The following is a 17,456-nucleotide window of genomic DNA, read 5'->3' on the forward strand; positions in this document are numbered from 1 at the left end:
GGCTGTCGCCAGCGCCGTGCGCATGCGCGGGTGCTGGCGTGGGAAAAGTAACCCTTTACCCGGGAGTTGCCTATATAAGAGGCTGCGAGGCGTTTGGGCGAGGCTGAAGCCATCTTCCTGTAAGCTGAACGCTGAATAAAAGAAACTGAGAACTCCAGCTGCTTCTCGTGTCTGCTTTCCCGCCAAGGACGCAACACTGGCGACGAAGGTGGGATGCCTTGCACTACCTGGAAAGGAAGAAGTGTAAGCTTACCCAAGGAGTCCTGAGCGGCGGAAGAGGAACGGCGTCGACTCGGCAGCTGCCCGCCAATCCGGTGCGCATTCGGGGGTAGGCTGGCTGATAGACCCGTCTCCTGAAGATCCGAAGATGGCGAAAATCGGAAGGCTTTCGGAATTCGACGTCTCACATCCAGAGCGGTGGGAGTCCTACGTATCCAGAATGGAGAACTACTTCAAGGCAAACCAAGTGAGGGAAGATAGCTTGAAGGCCGCCACCCTGCTTTGCGTTTGCGGCCAAGACGCCTTCGAAATCGCAGAAAACCTTGCAGCACCTGTTCCAGTAGAGTCTGTAAGCTACGCAGACCTGAAGAAGCTGATGAAAGAGCACTTCCACCCCAAGGTGTCCGTTATCTCATGGCGCCACACCTTCGAGCAGAGGGATCAACGGTCCGGTGAAACAGCCAAGGAATACATCGCCGCGCTACGGAAGGCCGCCAAGCCCTGCGAGTTCAAGGACCTCGAGGAACGACTGAGGGACCGATTCGTGTGCGGGTTAAGGCATCGCGAGCTACAACAGAGACTTTTCGCAAAGGAAGAATTATCCTTCCAAGACGCCTTAAGGGAAGTCACCGCAGAAGAAGCAGCAGGCGGCGCCATCAAAAACATGCGGCCGATCAGAAACAGTGCAGAGGGTGCGTCCGTGCACCAGGAAGACGTCCGACGAAACTCCGAGGAGGATCCGGACGAGGAAGTCGACCGTCTACACCCCGCGAAGGAAGAGAACCAGAAGGGAAGCTCTTCGGCTCCGCTCAAGTGCATCGGCTGTGGAGGTCGCCACAGAAGAACCGACTGCAAGTTCCGCTCCGCTACCTGCCGGGCATGCGGCAAACAAGGGCACATTGCAGCTGTGTGTCTGAGCCGACGAAAGGCACAACCCCAAGAAGAACGCCTGAAAGGTACCAGATTCCCCAGCCAGAATAGGGTAGGTTTTTGCGCTTCGCGAAGAAGCATCTGTAGAACAGGCACACACAAGCCCATGAAGAAAAAGCTGTCACTCAACGTGAAGCTACAAGGGGTTCCATTATCTATGGAACTAGACACAGGGTCTGCCCTGTCCATCATTTCATTGCATACATTTAGGAAGATTTGTTCCAGAAGTGGGTCTAAGGCCAAGTTAAGGCCTTCTGATATTGTATTAACAGATTTTCAGAACTCAAGAGTGTGTGTTAAGGGGGAGGCCACCCTTAACGTGCAATACAAGAGTTTGAAGGTCCACTAGACTTATTAGTAGTAGGGGGTGAACGAACGAGTCTCATAGGACTCGATTGGTTTGAGGCCCTGGGGATACACGTCACAGGACTCAACAGCTTACAAACACTCGACCTACAGGAAGTCTGCAAAGAATTTGCAGATGTTTTCAGCCCCCAGCTGGGCACATTCAAAGGACCACCTGTGTCCTTAAAGCTAGACCCCACTGTCACTCCCATTAGGATTAAAGCAAGAAGGGTCCCTTTTGCTTTAAAAAGTAAGATTGACACTGAACTAGACAAACTAATCCAACAGGGAATCCTAGAACCTGTTGATTCCAGCCCGTGGGAGACCCCCATTGTCACGCCTCTAAAGGCAAATGGGGACATTCGCATTTGTGCTGATTACAAATGCACACTCAATAAGGCATTGCAGCAACATGCCTATCCTGTTCCTGTGGTCAGTCACATCCTGGCCTCTCTCAAGGGGGGGCGTGTTTTTGCAAAGCTTGACCTAGCTCAAGCATATCAACAGCTGCCTGTTGATGATGATGCTGCCATAGCTCAGACCATTGTGACCCACAGGGGAGCCTTTAAAGTAAAAAGGCTACAGTTTGGAGTAAATGTCGCTCCTGGGATTTTCCAAAGCGTAATGGAAAACACACTACGAGGTATACCAGGGGTCTGCCCCTACTTTGACGATGTCTTGATTGCAGGAGACTCCACACACATTCTAGCTGAAAGACTTAGGGCTGTCCTGTTAAGATTCAGGGAATCAGGCCTCAAGCTCAGAAAAGACAAATGCAAGATTGGGGTGCCTTCTACTGAATTTCTGGGATTCAAAATTGATGCTGCTGGGATTCATCCTGCTGAATCCAAACTAACTGCTATTTTAGAAGCACCCAGGCCAAAGTCTAAGGCCGAACTTCAGGCCTTCTAGGCCTCCTGAATTTCTACAATTCTTTTCTTCCACATAAAGCTAGTGTAGCTGAGCCTCTTCACAGGCTACTAGACAAACAAGCTGTGTGGCTGTGGTCACAAGCACATGAGGCTTGCTTTAAAGAAGTCAAGGCCTTGCTCACTTCTAACAGTGTTCTTGCACATTTCAACGAGTCTCTTCCTGTGTGCATCGCTTGTGATGCATCCCCCTACGGGGTTGGAGCTGTCCTGAGTCACCTCAGGTCTGATGGAACTCAGGTTCCTATTGCATACTACTCCAGAACACTGTCTTCTGCCGAGCGCAACTACGCTCAGATAGACAGGGAGGCTCTGGCTGTTGTTGCTGGAATTAAAAAATTCCACGATTTTCTATATGGCAGGCATTTCACGGTCTTCACTGACCATAAGCCTCTGCTGGGACTGTTTACCACACGTAAGCAGACTCCCCACATCATTTCCCCTAGAATGCTTAGGTGGTCTATTTTCTTGTCTGCATATGATTTTTCATTACTCCACAAGCCTGGGAAAGAAATGGGCCATGCTGATGGCCTCAGTAGGTTGCCTCTGCCAGTAGTAGAAGCTGACCCCGCGCCAGCTGTCAACATTCTATCAATCCAAGCCTTGCCCGAGCTCCCTCTTAGTGCCAGGGATGTTACCGCTGAAACAGGTACAGATCACACACTTTCACGTGTCCGCTCCTGGGTCCTGTCCGGGTGGCCTGAGCACTGCCCTAGTCCTGAGTTTCAGAGTTTCTGGTCCAAAAGAAACGAACTGTCCCTTTCTCAGGGTTGTCTGCTTTGGGGAAACAGAGTTGTCATTCCCACCTCAATGAGGACTAGGGTCTTAGAATCCCTCCACGAGGGTCATCCTGGCATTGTCCGTATGAAGGCTCTTGCACGAAGCCACTTGTGGTGGCCTGGTTTAGATAAAGATATTGAGGCTAAGGTGCACGCATGCCACCTGTGCCAACGATCTCGCCCAGAGATGCCCCAAGCTCCTGTGCATAGATGGGAGGAAACACAGTCCCCATGGTCTAGGGTGCACATTGACTACGCTGGGCCCTTTCAGGGCCAGTTCTTCTTGGTCCTTGTTGACAGCCATTCAAAATGGCTTGAGGTTGTGCCTGTCTCATCCACCACCACTGCAAAGACTATTCAGGTACTGAGGGGGATTTTTGCTGCACACGGGCTGCCAGATGTCATTGTGTCCGACAACGGCCCTCAATTCACCTCCTCCGAATTCCAAGCTTTCTTACAGGCAAACCTGATTCGTCATGCCACGTCTGCGCCTTTTCACCCGTCCACCAACGGTATGGCTGAACGCATGGTGCGCATCGCAAAGGACGCCTTGAAGAGACTCACCTACGGGGACTGGCATCACAGGTTGGCTGACTTTCTCCTTTCTTATCGCACCACACCGTCCACTTCTACAGGGAGAAGTCCAGCTGAACTTCATTGGGGGCGCCAACTTACTACTAGACTTGACCGGTTGCATCCGGACAGACTGCCTTCATCTACCTCACATCCTAGGGCACCTAGACAACTACTTGTGGGTGCCCCGGTTTGGGCTCGCAATTACGGGCCTGGTCATACATGGGTCCCCGCTTCTGTGTCCAGGATCACAGGTCCTCTCTCCTACGAGGTTGCCCTGGACAACGGTCGTGTCCTACGTCGGCACATCGACCAACTTCGCTCTAGGCGAGACTTTTCTGCTGAGACTCCTGGGTCTTTTCCAGGGGGGGAGGGGGACCCTTTGGAGCAAAGGGAAGGGCAAGAGCTACTGCCCATCTCCACTGAGGGAGCCACAAACGGCTCGTCCCAAGATTCCGCAATTGCTCCGAAAAGGAAGTCATGGAGCTTACCCACACAACAGGCACTCACGCCTACTCCAGCCAGGGAGTCACCCCGGGGGCATACTCACTTTCCACACACATCACACAGCACTCCAGCAACGGAGGATACCCGGGGGCATCCCAACAAATCATTCCCCGCAAGAGAGCTGGCACACAATTCCCAAGGTTGGCCTGACCTTACCCCAAATCCTACAGGGGGTCAAACATACACAGAGCTAGTCGAGGAACCAAGTCCCGACTACAACAACCCTAGCACAAATCAGGGAACACCTGAGTTTTGGGAAAGTACAGAAACCCACACGAGCCCGAACACAGAATGGGGTTCAGGGAATGGACAGCCTCCTGACAGGTCTTGGACTGACCTAGGAGGTCCTACAGAGACGCCCAGCAGCGGCTATCACTTCAAGGGGCCCGAGGGTCTACAGCTAGGCAGGTCAACCAGGTCACAAAGCAACAGAAGCCCTGGCCTGACGAGCCCGGTGGGCAAGCGAGCAGGCCAGGCATTGGGGCACAGTCCTTGGAAGACACCAGGGCACAATAGAGAGAAAAGGCTCACGCCTCCCTCCAGTCAGGGGACTTATGCCAGTAATCCAGAGCTAAGAAGGTCACAGAGAGCAAAGAAATCTCCCAAGTACCTAGAAGACTACATAACATTGCTGGCAAAGCAAAAGCCAGTAAACAGTGGGAACATTGGGGAGCAAAATGTCATATAAAATAAATGTTGTATGTTGGTAGTAGTTTTAGCCCGGGGGAAAGGGGTGTTATGTCCCGAGCCTTTGCAAACGGCTCGGGCGTTTGCAGGCAGTCCCGGGCAGGTGCAAAGCTGCCCGGGACCAGACAGGCTGTCGCCAGCGCCGTGCGCATGCGCGGGTGCTGGCGCGGGAAAAGTAACCCTTTTACCCGGGAGTTGCCTATATAAGAGGCTGCGAGGCGTTTGGGCGAGGCTGAAGCCATCTTCCTGTAAGCTGAACGCTGAATAAAAGAAACTGAGAACTCCAGCTGCTTCTCGTGTCTGCTTTCCCGCCAAGGACGCAACAATTGTCAATAAGTCTGGCACACTGAAGTGGATGAGCATCTAATAATGCCTCTTCCAAATTGTGAAATATGTAAATACAGAAATGGCTGCCTATCTTAGGATGGTATTCACATAAGTACTCTGACTCAACAGTTAAATATGGACCCCCTGCTGGAGCAGGAGCCCCTATACCAGTGGTTCTCAACCTGTGGGTCGGGACCGCATTTGGGGTCGAATGACCATTTCACAGGGGTCGCCAAACCATGCTGTCCGCCATTTTTTTCCCTTTTCCCTAGCTGTCCTACTCCTTCTTATTGGTGGCCACACCCACTTGGGGGTCACCACAACATGGGGAACTGTATTATGGGGTCACGGCATTAGAAAGGTTGAGAATCACTTCCCTATACCATTCCAGACAAGTGGCTGTCTAGTCTCTTTTTAAAAGCATCCAGTGATGGAGCACCCACAACTTCTGAAGGAAAATCTGTTCCATTGGTTAATCGTTCTCACTGTTAGGAAGTTTCTCCTTAGCTCTAGGCTGCTTCTCTCCTTGATCAGTTTTGGAGAATAGGTTGACCCCCCCCTCCTTTGTGTCAACTCCTCCAATATTGGAACACTGCTATCATGTCATCCCTACTCCTTCTTTTCACTTGACTAGACATACCCAATTCCTGCAACCATTCTTCATATGTTTCATATATTCTTCATATGTTTTATGCAATAACATATACAACATATAAACACATGTTCATATCAGATTTAACCAAGTCCCTGCTAATGAAAAGATTTGTATTTTTGGAAATCTAGAGACAAAAGACTTAGCACATCTATTATTTCAATGTCAATAGTGGAAGAAAGAGACAGATCAGTACCTTAGACTGCACATTAAATGAATGACCTATTGCAGTCCTTCTATTAAAACAATATATTTCCACTGTGGACAGAATTTAAAACTTCCATATAATATGGCTCTTTGAAGAAAAAAGTCCAGTTGAAATCTGCAAATGTGGGTCTGGTTGAAGAAAAAAATTAGGAGTGATACAGAAATATGATTTGCAGTCTTTATTCTGATTCTTACTTAATATGTTTCTTTTTTTCTGGTCTTCCTAATGTTCTGTGTTTAATATTCTGTATCCTGATATGGTCTACTGGCTAATGGACAATACAATAATATAATATATTCATGACAAAATTTAGATTTATTGAAAGCTAATAAGTGACCCTAATACCATATTTTTCATTGCTTTTTTCAGATCCATTTCACTGCTTCAGAAGCTCTGAGTGATAAAAGTAAATTCCCTTTTTTCTATCAGTTGCTCCCCAAATTAGGGATTCTCTATAGAGGAACTGTCCAACTGCTCCTCCATTTCAGATGGACCTTGATTGGTCTCTTCACTTCAGATACGGAGAAGGGAGAGAATTTCATGAGGACTTTTATTCCTATGCTTGTCAGGAATGGAATTTGTGTTGTTATATCACGACAATTCTCAACCGCTGGAAACACAGCACCCTTCAGGAATGCAGTCTCTCAGTGGAGACAAGTTAATGTCTTTGTTCATTTTACAGAATATTTTTCCCTTCAGGACAGACTTCTTCTTTTCCATTCAACACTTCAAGGTTTGCCTGAACCTATTGAAGAAAAAGTCTGGATAATTGCAAGCTTTGGGGAACCGCCAATAAAAAGGGAGACATTCCTCAAATATGTCCATAGTGTTTGGACCTACAGTTTTCAGTGGAAAAAATGGACAAACAACAGTTCCTTTGAACCAGATCTCTTTGTACAACCACAGTTTGGAGATCAGTCTTTTCGCTGTTCTTTTTCAAAAGACATCATTTCACTCAAAGGCCGGAGAAGATGTACTCAGAAATCACCACTGAAAACCAAAGTGGAAAGAAGCAAGTTCTGGAACCGATCCAACCGCGTTGCTTACACCTTGATTAACACTCTGGCCCATACCTTGAATGCTGCCTATTCCTCCGTATCCAAGAGGAGAAGGAAAGAGGGAGAAGACAGGCTGGGGGCTCAAAGGCTGCAGCCATGGCAGGTATGGGGTTCTGACAATGAACCATCAAACGTACTTTCTTTGGAGAGGGAATACAAAGGAGGAGGGGAACCACCTCAACCTTCTTGTGCTTCAAAAGGCCAACAAGTTTGGCCAACCTAATCCCTTGTGGACAATGTTCCACAGACATATATACTTTGATATTAAACCAGTGTTGATTTTATAAACGATGTGTGCATTTTAAAATAAATTCCCGTCTTTATGAATTGGTGATTAGCATTTTAGAATTTTGTGATCATAAATTTGGAGCAGACCCCGTGACCATGTAATGCAACCCCTCGTCTTTACAGAAATCTCATTGAAAGCTTGTCCAATTGATGGCTTCTGGGTCTTTGCATTAGAATCAGAATCTGAACAGAGCTGGAAAGGACCTTAGAGGTCTTCTAGTCCAGCCCCCTGCTCAAGCGGGAAACCTTATACCAGTGGTGGGGAACTTATGGCATGGCTTCCAGAGGCGGCACTCGGAGCCCTCTCTGTGGGCACACGTGCCATTGCCCATGCCTTGCCTCCCCCCATGACCCCCTCCTCTCTAGCAGCCCCCCTGAAGGAGAGTCGCCCATGACCATGGCCCACACGAAGCAGCGCAGCCAAGGACATGGCAGCCAGGCAGTGTACACAAGACTCTACCCTCACACCCTATCATGCAGTTGATGCTGCAGGGCACGGGCAAAGGATGTGGCCCCCATAGCGCTGCTGGGCTGCCTGGGTGATCTATGGTGGGCCCTGAATGCAGTGAGAGGTCCTGTGGGCAGGTGGGGCAGGGGATAGGGGGGCAGAGCGGCGGAGGGTCAGGGGGGCGGAGCGGGGCCAGTTTTTGGGCACTTGGTCTCTAAAAGGTTCGCCATCACTGCCCTATACCATTTCAGAAAAGTGGCTGTCCAGTCTTTTCTTAAAAACCTCCAGTTTAAAGCACTCACAACATCTGGAAACAAGCTGTTCCACTGGTTAATTGTCCTCACTATTAGGAAGCGTCTCTTTCATTCCATGTTGCTTCTCTCCTTGATTAGTTTCCATCCGCTGCTTCTTGTCTTGCCTTCTGATACCTTGGAAAATAAGTAGACCCCCTCTTCTTTGTGGTAGCCCCTCAAATACTGGAACACTGCCATCATGTCATCCCTTGTCCTTCTTTTAACTAGACTAGTCAAATCCAATTCCTGCAATCGTTCTTCATATGTTGTAATCAGGCCTTTAATCAGTGAAGTGGAGACTAAATCTGTCTGGCTCATTGGATCAGTTCTAAATCTTCTCCTCCTTTTAGGATGTTCTTCACCTCATTCAGCCAGAATCTCCTGTCTTGTGATTGAGCTTATTTTTCCATGTACAACATTGTGGAATAACAGGAGAGTTATCAGAAAATGTTCTATGGAACATTTTTTTTCACATTGGAAGAGTGCCGTGTCCTCCCTACTCCAACCAAGAAATTGTATCATTTGGAAAAAAAGTGATTCCAGACTCCTTCTGATTTTCAGCCCCATAGACAGTGGTGGGATTCAGCCGGTTCGCAACGCTTCGGCAGAACCGGTAGCTAATTTTTTGTTGCCCAGGCCCAGAATGGACTTCCGGAAGTGGCGTCCATACAGAGAACCGGTTGTTCACATATTTGAATCCCACCACTGCCCATAGACCAATATGGCTCTTTTCCTTGTTGCCTTTCCTCAAGGCTAAAAACAGCTCCTTTGATCTCTTCCTTGGCTTCCTTGCTTTTTTGTATAACTGATCCAATATTTGTGCAAAGTGTGGTGCCTGCAAAGTGACTTTGTACTTCAGTTAGTTTCTCTCCAAACCAGGGCATTCGCTCCTGAACCTTTTATGGATGCGTTTGCCTTCTTTCCATGAGCATCAACTCTCGCAACTCACATTTGGTTTGCAAATTACTATTTTGAGATTATTTTCACAAACATTCTTATCAAGTATAATTTTAAGGTGACCAACCGTCCTCCTTTAGGGAGGACAGTCCTTTTGTAAGTTCTGTCCTCCCTCAAAAAGTGACCTCCTTCGTATCCTCCTTTTCGATGTTTGAAGACTAATCTGCAGGGCTTTTTTTTTTTCTCATAGAACGCTCAGAATGGCATTCCATCACCTTTTTTTGATGGGTTTTTTTCAACTTTTGCATGAGCTGTGCTACTCCCACTATTGGCTTTTGAAAGCCAGTAGGAATTGCTGCTGAGCGTGCCAAAACACCTGGCTGGCAAACTTTGCACATGCAAGTTGTCTGTATTATTGTTGCAATGAATAAAATGTTTCTTTTATTTACGATATTTTTTCTTCAATTTATTTGTGTCCTCCTTTTCATTGTAAAAAAGTTGGTCACCTTAATAATTTCCATCATCCTTTCTCCAGTGCATTATTAATACATTGTCATCCAATGACATATGATTATCCAATCATGAACATACTACTAATTTATTATAATCAGTGACCAGCATATACACACACACACACAAGAAAATGTACAAATGAACTCTGAATGAAATGTTGGTATTAAAGCTGCCATCCTTTTTTTCTTATAAGACATGCCATACATTGTTGCTAAAAATCAGATATTTTTCTATTTATGCATTTATCTGTATCAGGAAATCATAAATATTTTTTTCTTTTTAAATAAGCTCAAAATAGTTATGAATTGTTATAAATATTTTTATGAATTGTTATAAATATTTTATCCAAAAATCATGGTTTGTCAACTCTAGTTTTCTGTAATACACAAAATATAGAAGAATAGATGACCAAGAACTAAATGCTATTTATAACTAGCACATTTTATGGGGAACACTGAAAATTAATGAGTACAAGAGTAAAACAATTTTTATCCACATAAAAGAGTAAAAGAGTAAAACAATTTTTATCCACATACCATCCAGTCATCACTTAACTAGATTCCTAATCACATCAAAAAATTGTTTTACTGAAATCATCAGCATTCCCGTAATCTATTTAGGAAATGGAATGGGAATGACTTTTCGGACAAGGAGGGGCGATGCTGCCTAGGGAAGGATCGGATAAGAGGGGAGAAGCCCACAATGGTATAATGTGAGAGAAAGGATTAGTCTAAATATTCAGGCTGAAAAAAAAAAACATTGGTAGGAAATTTGTACTTTCAGAATTGCAAAATTCTGTTAATGTAGCGATCAATCGGGAGGTCCTCTTCCCCGCTCGTTGCCCCTCCAGGGTGACTTTCGACCCTTTTCGGGGTCCCCCGGCAGGAGAAATCCAGACAGCAGAGGGAGCGATCACCCCGCACATCCGGCAGAGCTGCGAGAAAAACCAGAAGCCGCTTGTTCAATTTATTTGTGATCCAGTCTAGAATGCTCCCCATGTTTTACCAATTTTATCAATTATTTGCCAACTCAGGACATTTGCAAATTAGACAACTGTGGAAGAAAGATTCCAATGTGAAAAGACCATGTGGGTTTTTTTAAAAAACACAAGTTTTCTGCTTTTAAAATTCCTGGATATTTCTGTTCTAGTTCCATCCATTTCTGAAGAAGAATGTGTTTTGCAATCTTTCCCACATGAAACTGTACTTGGACCAAAATGGGGATATAGCAGCAGATCTAAACATCATAAGCTTGATAGTTCTCTCCAGGAAGGATCCTATTAGAGAGCAAATGGGGAGTTTTGAAAGACAGAGAATTACTATCAATCAAGATGCTCTTTCACGGCTAAAGTTGCTCAACAAGGTGGGTGAAATATTGGTGTCTTTTCTCTATTTTTCAGAGCCTTACGATGGGTGGCTATTCACCAAATACAGTGATCTTCAGTGAGAACTGAATGTGGAGAGTAGAATGGAATGGAGTGGAGTGGAATAAATATCAGAGTTGAAAGGGACCTTGGAGATCTTCTAGTCCAACCCCCTGCTCAAGCAGAATTTCAGACAGGTAGCTCTCCAATCTCTTCTTAAAAACTTCCAGCATTGGAGCACCCATAATTTCTAAAGGCAAGCTGTTACACTGGTTGATTGTTCTCACTGTCAGGATATTTTTCCTTAGTTCTAGGTTGATTCTCTCTTTGATTAGTTTCTATCTGTTGTTTCTTGTCTTGCCTTAGGGTCTTTGGAAAATAGGCTGACCCCCCCTTATATATACAATTGGCAAGAAGTCCTTCAGATGCTATAATATGAAACACTGTTTTAAATTGATTCAGTTGTGTCCAAAATGGGATGCTGGAAGATGATTCTTTAGGACACTGATCATGACCATTTTGTGTCTCCTGTGCAACCTGATATCTGTATAAAACTGTATAAAAAGGGAACATCAAGTTCTGGGGATTTTGATGCTCATGATATCAACTAGTCTTGCTTCCGTGCCTAAAATTAGCAAAATAGAATGAAAGTCTTTTGACTAATGTCCAAGTTCCCAATGGGATGAAAGAGGCAAGGATAACTCTAATCAAGACTAGAAACACTTCCTGTTGATACCATTGGGAAATATGCTGCGGAATTCAAATTTAGCTTGCCATGGTTCAGCAAGTTTATATTCTTAAACATATCATACTCGGCAGAATTTTCCATACTTGTCTTTCATACCATGGGGACAGAAGAATGGGTCTTCTGCTCCTAGGGAGAAGATCCAAGGCTTTCAGTTAACATGAAATAATAATAATAATAATAATAATAATAACAACAACAACAACAACCACAAAGTTGGAAGGGATCTTGGAGGTCATCTAGTCCAACCCCCTGCTCAGGCATGAAACTCTGTACCACTTCAGAGAAATGGCTGTCCAGTCTCTTCTTAAAAACTTTCAGTGTTGGAGCATTCACTGCTTCTGGAGGCAGGTTGTTCCACTGGTTAATTGTTCTAACTGTCAGGAAGTTTCTCCTTAGTTCTAGGTTGCTTCTCTCCTTCATTAGTTTCCATCCGTTGCTTCTTGTCCTGCCTTTAGGTGCTTTGGAGAATAGCTTGACTCCCTCTTCTTTGTGGCAGCCCCTGAGATACTGGAACACTGCTATCATGTCCCCTCCTCGTCCTTTTCTTGATTAAACCAGACATATCCAATTCCAGCAATCGTTCCTTATATGTTTTAGCCTCCAGTCTCCTAATCATCTTTGTTACTCTTCTCTGTATTCTTTCTAAAGTCTCAACATCTTTTTTACATCGTGGGGACCAAAGCTGGATACAGTATTCCAAGTGTAGCCTTACCAAGGCATTGTAAAGTGGTAGTAATACTTCATGTGATCTTGATTCTATCCCTTAATGCAGCCTAGCATTATGTTGGCTTTTTTGGCAGCTGCAGCACACTGCTGGCTCATATTTAAGTGATTGTCCACTAGGACTCTCACAGTCAATTCTATTGAGCAAGGTACCACCTATTCTACACCTGTACATTTGGTTTTTCTTGCAGAACCTTACTTTATTCACCATTGAATTTCATTTTCTTAGATATTGCCCAATGTTCAAGTCTCTCAAGATCCTTCTGTATCTTAAGCTTATCTTCTGGAGTGTTGGCTATTCTTGCCAGCTTGGTGTCATCTACAGATTTGATGAGTTTCCCATCTATCCCCTCATCCAAATAATTGATGGATATGTTGAAGAGCACTGGGCCCAGAACAGAGCCCTGGGGCATCCCACTACATACTTCCCTCCATGTAGATGCAGTTCCATTGAGGACCACACGCTGAGTACAGCCAGTCAGCCAGCTACGAATCCATCTGGTGGTGATGCTGTCTAACGCACATTTTTCTATCTTATCAAGTAGTAGGTTATGATCTACTTTATCAAATGCCTTACTGAAGTCCAAGTAAATTATATCCACAGAATTCCTCTGGTCCACTGATTTTGTCACCTGGTCAAAGAATGAAATAAGATTTGTCTGGCATGATCTATTTTTGACAAACCCACGTTGGCTTTTGATAATGTCTTTGTTTGCCTCTAGGTGTTTGTTGATTGGTTGCTTCATTATCTTTTCTAGAATTTTCCCAGCTACTGAGGTCAGGCTGATAGGTCTGTAGTTTCCTGGATGCATTTTTCCCATCAGCTCTTTTCCAGTCCTCTGGTAGTTTCCCAATGCTCCAGGATCTTTTTTCAAAGGTATAGTTCAATGGTTCTGAGATCACATCTGCCAGTTCCTTCAGAACCTTGGGGTGTAATCCATCTGCTCCTGGTAATTTGAACTCGTCTAGGGTGGACAGGTGCTCACTTACCATTTTCTTGCCTATCTTAACTTGTGTTTCTAATCTGTTTTTTACAGTACTGTTTTTGATAGGTTGGACTTTTTTTTCCCTTTGTGTAAAGATGGATGCAAAAAATGAGTTAAGTAGTTCTGCTTTCTCCCTGTGGCTTGTCATCTTCTTGCCACTTTCTTCCACTAATGGACCAATCATTTCCTTAACGTTTTTCTTGTTTTTTTACATGTTGAAAGAAGCTTTTTTTTGTTATTTTTGACTTTTGTCGCAAGCCTTAGTTCATTGTGAGCTTTAGCTTTCCTCACTTCATCTTTGCAGGCTTGGGCTATTTGCTGATATTCTGCCTTAGTTATGTGCCCTCTTTCCACTTTTTATACTTCTCCTTTTTGTCTTTCCATTTATCAGAGAAGCCATGCTGCTTTCTTTTGAGAACTGTTATTTTTCTTCTTCATTGGTATTGTGTTAATCTGGGCTTTTATAATCTCACTTTTCAAAATTTCCCAAGCTTCTTGAGTTGTTTTCCCTTTGAGGATCCTCATCCATGAAATCCTTCCCAAGCTCTCTCTAAGTTTACTGAACAGCCCTAATCTGTAATGAAATTTTCCTTTATATTTTAACTGGAAGTGGTGGTTCTGGATCACTTTCAAATGGGGGTGGCTTTGCAATGATACCTATAGTCCAGAAGAAACTTTTCCAGATCCCACCTATCAGAAGTTTCTTTCTTCAACAGATTTTTATTCTGTTCTAATAAATTTAGTAGGATAAAATTTTCACAAGCCTTTCAGAATAAATTCCATTCTAAACTTTAATATGACTTAAGCATCATACTTTAAATACTCGGCTTTATGAAGAAAGGAGGGATGCATTTTAATGCAAACATGTGGAGGAACCACTATTTGTCACTTCATGCTTAAATCTTTTCTCAATTGCTTCTCTCCAGAATTTATTAAGTAGAAATGTCCTGTATTACAACGAGATATTCTAGAAGCAAAAGGAAGGAACTAAATGAAGACTCTGCCAGTAGTTGTATTCCCTGCAATGTTGAGAGTTAATTAAAATTTTCTTATTTACCTAAATGAAGTCCAGCAACTGCTTGACTAATGTTTATGTCTACCTCCATTTTTCACTGATAGTTAGTTCAAACATACTTCTTTTGGCATTCCTTCTTTTTCTCCTTAGTCTCTGCCTCAGTCCAAATGTGTGGAAAATTGTCGCCCCGGATTTTTCAAGCGGGCTCGGAAAGGAGAGCCAGTTTGCTGCTATGATTGTGTTCCTTGTCCAGAAGGGACCATCTCCACTCAGGAAGGTGAGTCACACCAGAGGAAAGGGTACTGATTCATCCACAACATTTTGATCAATGTGCATTTTAAAAGAGACACATCTAAGGTTGACAATTTTGTGGTTCTTAATTTTCAAGGTGCCCAATTTCTTCCATAATGGGAGGAATAAGGAAAAGATCTTGAAGGAAGAAGTAGGAAGAGATAGAAGAACACGCTGGATTGTGCAAGATTACTTGCATCACAGGAAAATTCTCTTTTCTTGCCAGTTTGGAACTGTCCTCCCATGTTCTTAGGAATATCTGCATTCTTTGAAATTGAGAAATGGTTTCAGATCAATGGCTTTTGCTCACCCAAACCCAGTTTATATTACAGGCCAAAAGACTGATTAATTAATCAGTCAATCTTTATTAAGGTCATGGAACCACATAAGCTGAAAGATCTAATTCAGGGATCCAAGGAGGTGGATTCAAGGGATGAGAGAAATACACACAGAAGACTTGCCATAGAAAACGTGGAGGGGTTATCTGTGTGAAAGAAAGGACATAAATTAAACTTACCATTATTAGGGGTAAAATCTGCCACTTTTACTTTTAGAGCTTTAATTTTCCATATAATGGATTAAGAGGTAAAACACAAATATTGTTTTTAGGCCAGTTTAACATTCCCAGATTCAGCATAACCACCCTCATGATTTCCTTGGTTGGATGGCTATTGTGACTTCCCTTTTCTTCTTATCTTTCAATTTCCTTGGATATTAAATAATGAAATACAAACAGTTATAACAGCAACAAAAAAGGAATACAGTTGTTCTAAAAAAGAGGGGGGAAGCCTTATTTTCACTTTTGGGAATAAAAGGAACCAGATCTAACAGAAAGCAGGGAGAAAAGAACCAACTAATTAATTTATTTATTTTGTATGGTGTAACAGAATACAGCATTAATACATAAAATTAGCAGAAACATCAAATGAAAATGTGTATCAAAATATAAAACACCAGAACAGTGAATTATTTCAAAAATGCATAATATGAATGATGGGGACAATTATGAATAAAATTAAATTACGTATGAGCAGTTACTAGAGTGGCAAAGCCTATGGCTGGATATCTAGATAGTTTAGCCATTGGGCAGCAATGCCCTCAGGGAAATGTATTTCATGCAGGGATCCAGGGAACCTTCTGAGGGGGCATACCATCCCAATATGATGTAAAGTTTGTGGGACGTTCCCACGTCACACTTAGTATTATCAATCAGCCCTCATTTGTATTTTCAATATTGGGACCTGCCATGGTTGGTCAGTATCATCTGACATCCAAAGAAGATCTTTCTGGAAAGGTGAAAAGAGATATAAAAGAAATATTATCTTCTGTTTTTCTCAGATACTGAAAAATGCAGCAAGTGCCCAGATGATCAATATCCAACCAAGAAGAGAATTCAGTGTATCCAGAAAAGAATAACCTTCCTGTCCTATGAAGAACATCTGGGCATCATCCTGGTCTCCTCTGCCCTACTCTTGTTCCTAACCAATGGATTCATTTTAATCATATTCATTAAATATCTAGAAACTCCCATTGTCAAAGCCAACAACCGTGACCTCTCCTTCATCCTCCTGGTTTCCCTCTTGCTTTGTTTCTTGTCCTCCTTTTTTTTCATCGGACAACCAAGGAAAGCCACCTGTCTTCTCCGACAAACAGTGTTCAGCATTGTTTTCTCAATAGCCGTGTCTTCTGTGTTGGCCAAAACGGTCACAGTGGTGCTGGCATTCCTAGCCTCAAAACCAGGGAACAATGTGAGAAGATGGTTGGGGAAGACCTTGGCCAACTCCATCATCCTTTCTGGTTCTGCTGGCCAAATTTTCATCTGTGCCTTATGGCTGGGAATTTCTCCCCCATTCCCTGACTCTGACTTACACTCCCAACCTGGAGATATCATCCTTCAATGCAATGAAGGCTCTGACACCATGTTTTATCTTGTCCTTGGCTATATGTGTTTCCTAGCTGCCATTTGCTTCACTGTAGCTTTCCTGGCCAGGGATCTGCCTGGAGCCTTCAACGAAGCCAAGCTGATCACCTTCAGCATGCTGGTCTTCTGCAGTGTCTGGGTCTCCTTCCTGCCCACTTACCTGAGCACCAAAGGAAAGTCCATGGTGATTGTGCAGATCTTCTCCATTTTGACCTCCAGTGCTGGACTGCTGGGTTGTATCTTCTTCCCCAAATGCTACATTATTATCCTGAAGCCAGATCTAAACACTAAGGAACATCTAATGATAAAAGTGCGGAAATGATTGTGAAATTGTTTCTTCAGCTCAGAACATTTAATTTTTTCATTGCAGTTATTGAGCTTTTGTATTCTTCCTTTGCACCAATGTAAAAATTAAGGTCATTTAAAACAGAAGGAAATAAACATATGAAGAGCATAAGATTAATGAAATTAAATTCCAACATAATCATGAAATAGCTAAATAAACCAATTAATAATTAAAATTGTCATGCAGCCATGGATGATCAAGCTAAGTAATAAGATAGTAATATTAAGACTCTCCAAAGAGAAGGAGTCTTTTGCCTGAAGTGTCTTGAATATGAAACTCTAAATCTGTATGAACATGATCACTTTCTCTATGACTTTTTCTTGAAAATAAAACCACCTCCAAAGTGTGAGGCCTTCTAGAAATTCCTAACAATGCGGGGTGTTTTTGACAGTCTTAGAGATCCCCTAGTT

This window comes from Crotalus tigris, unplaced genomic scaffold (assembly GCF_016545835.1).
Source record: "Crotalus tigris isolate CLP2741 ecotype Arizona unplaced genomic scaffold, ASM1654583v1 scf7180000020145.1122116, whole genome shotgun sequence".
In the NCBI taxonomy this organism is placed as follows: domain Eukaryota; kingdom Metazoa; phylum Chordata; class Lepidosauria; order Squamata; family Viperidae; genus Crotalus; species Crotalus tigris.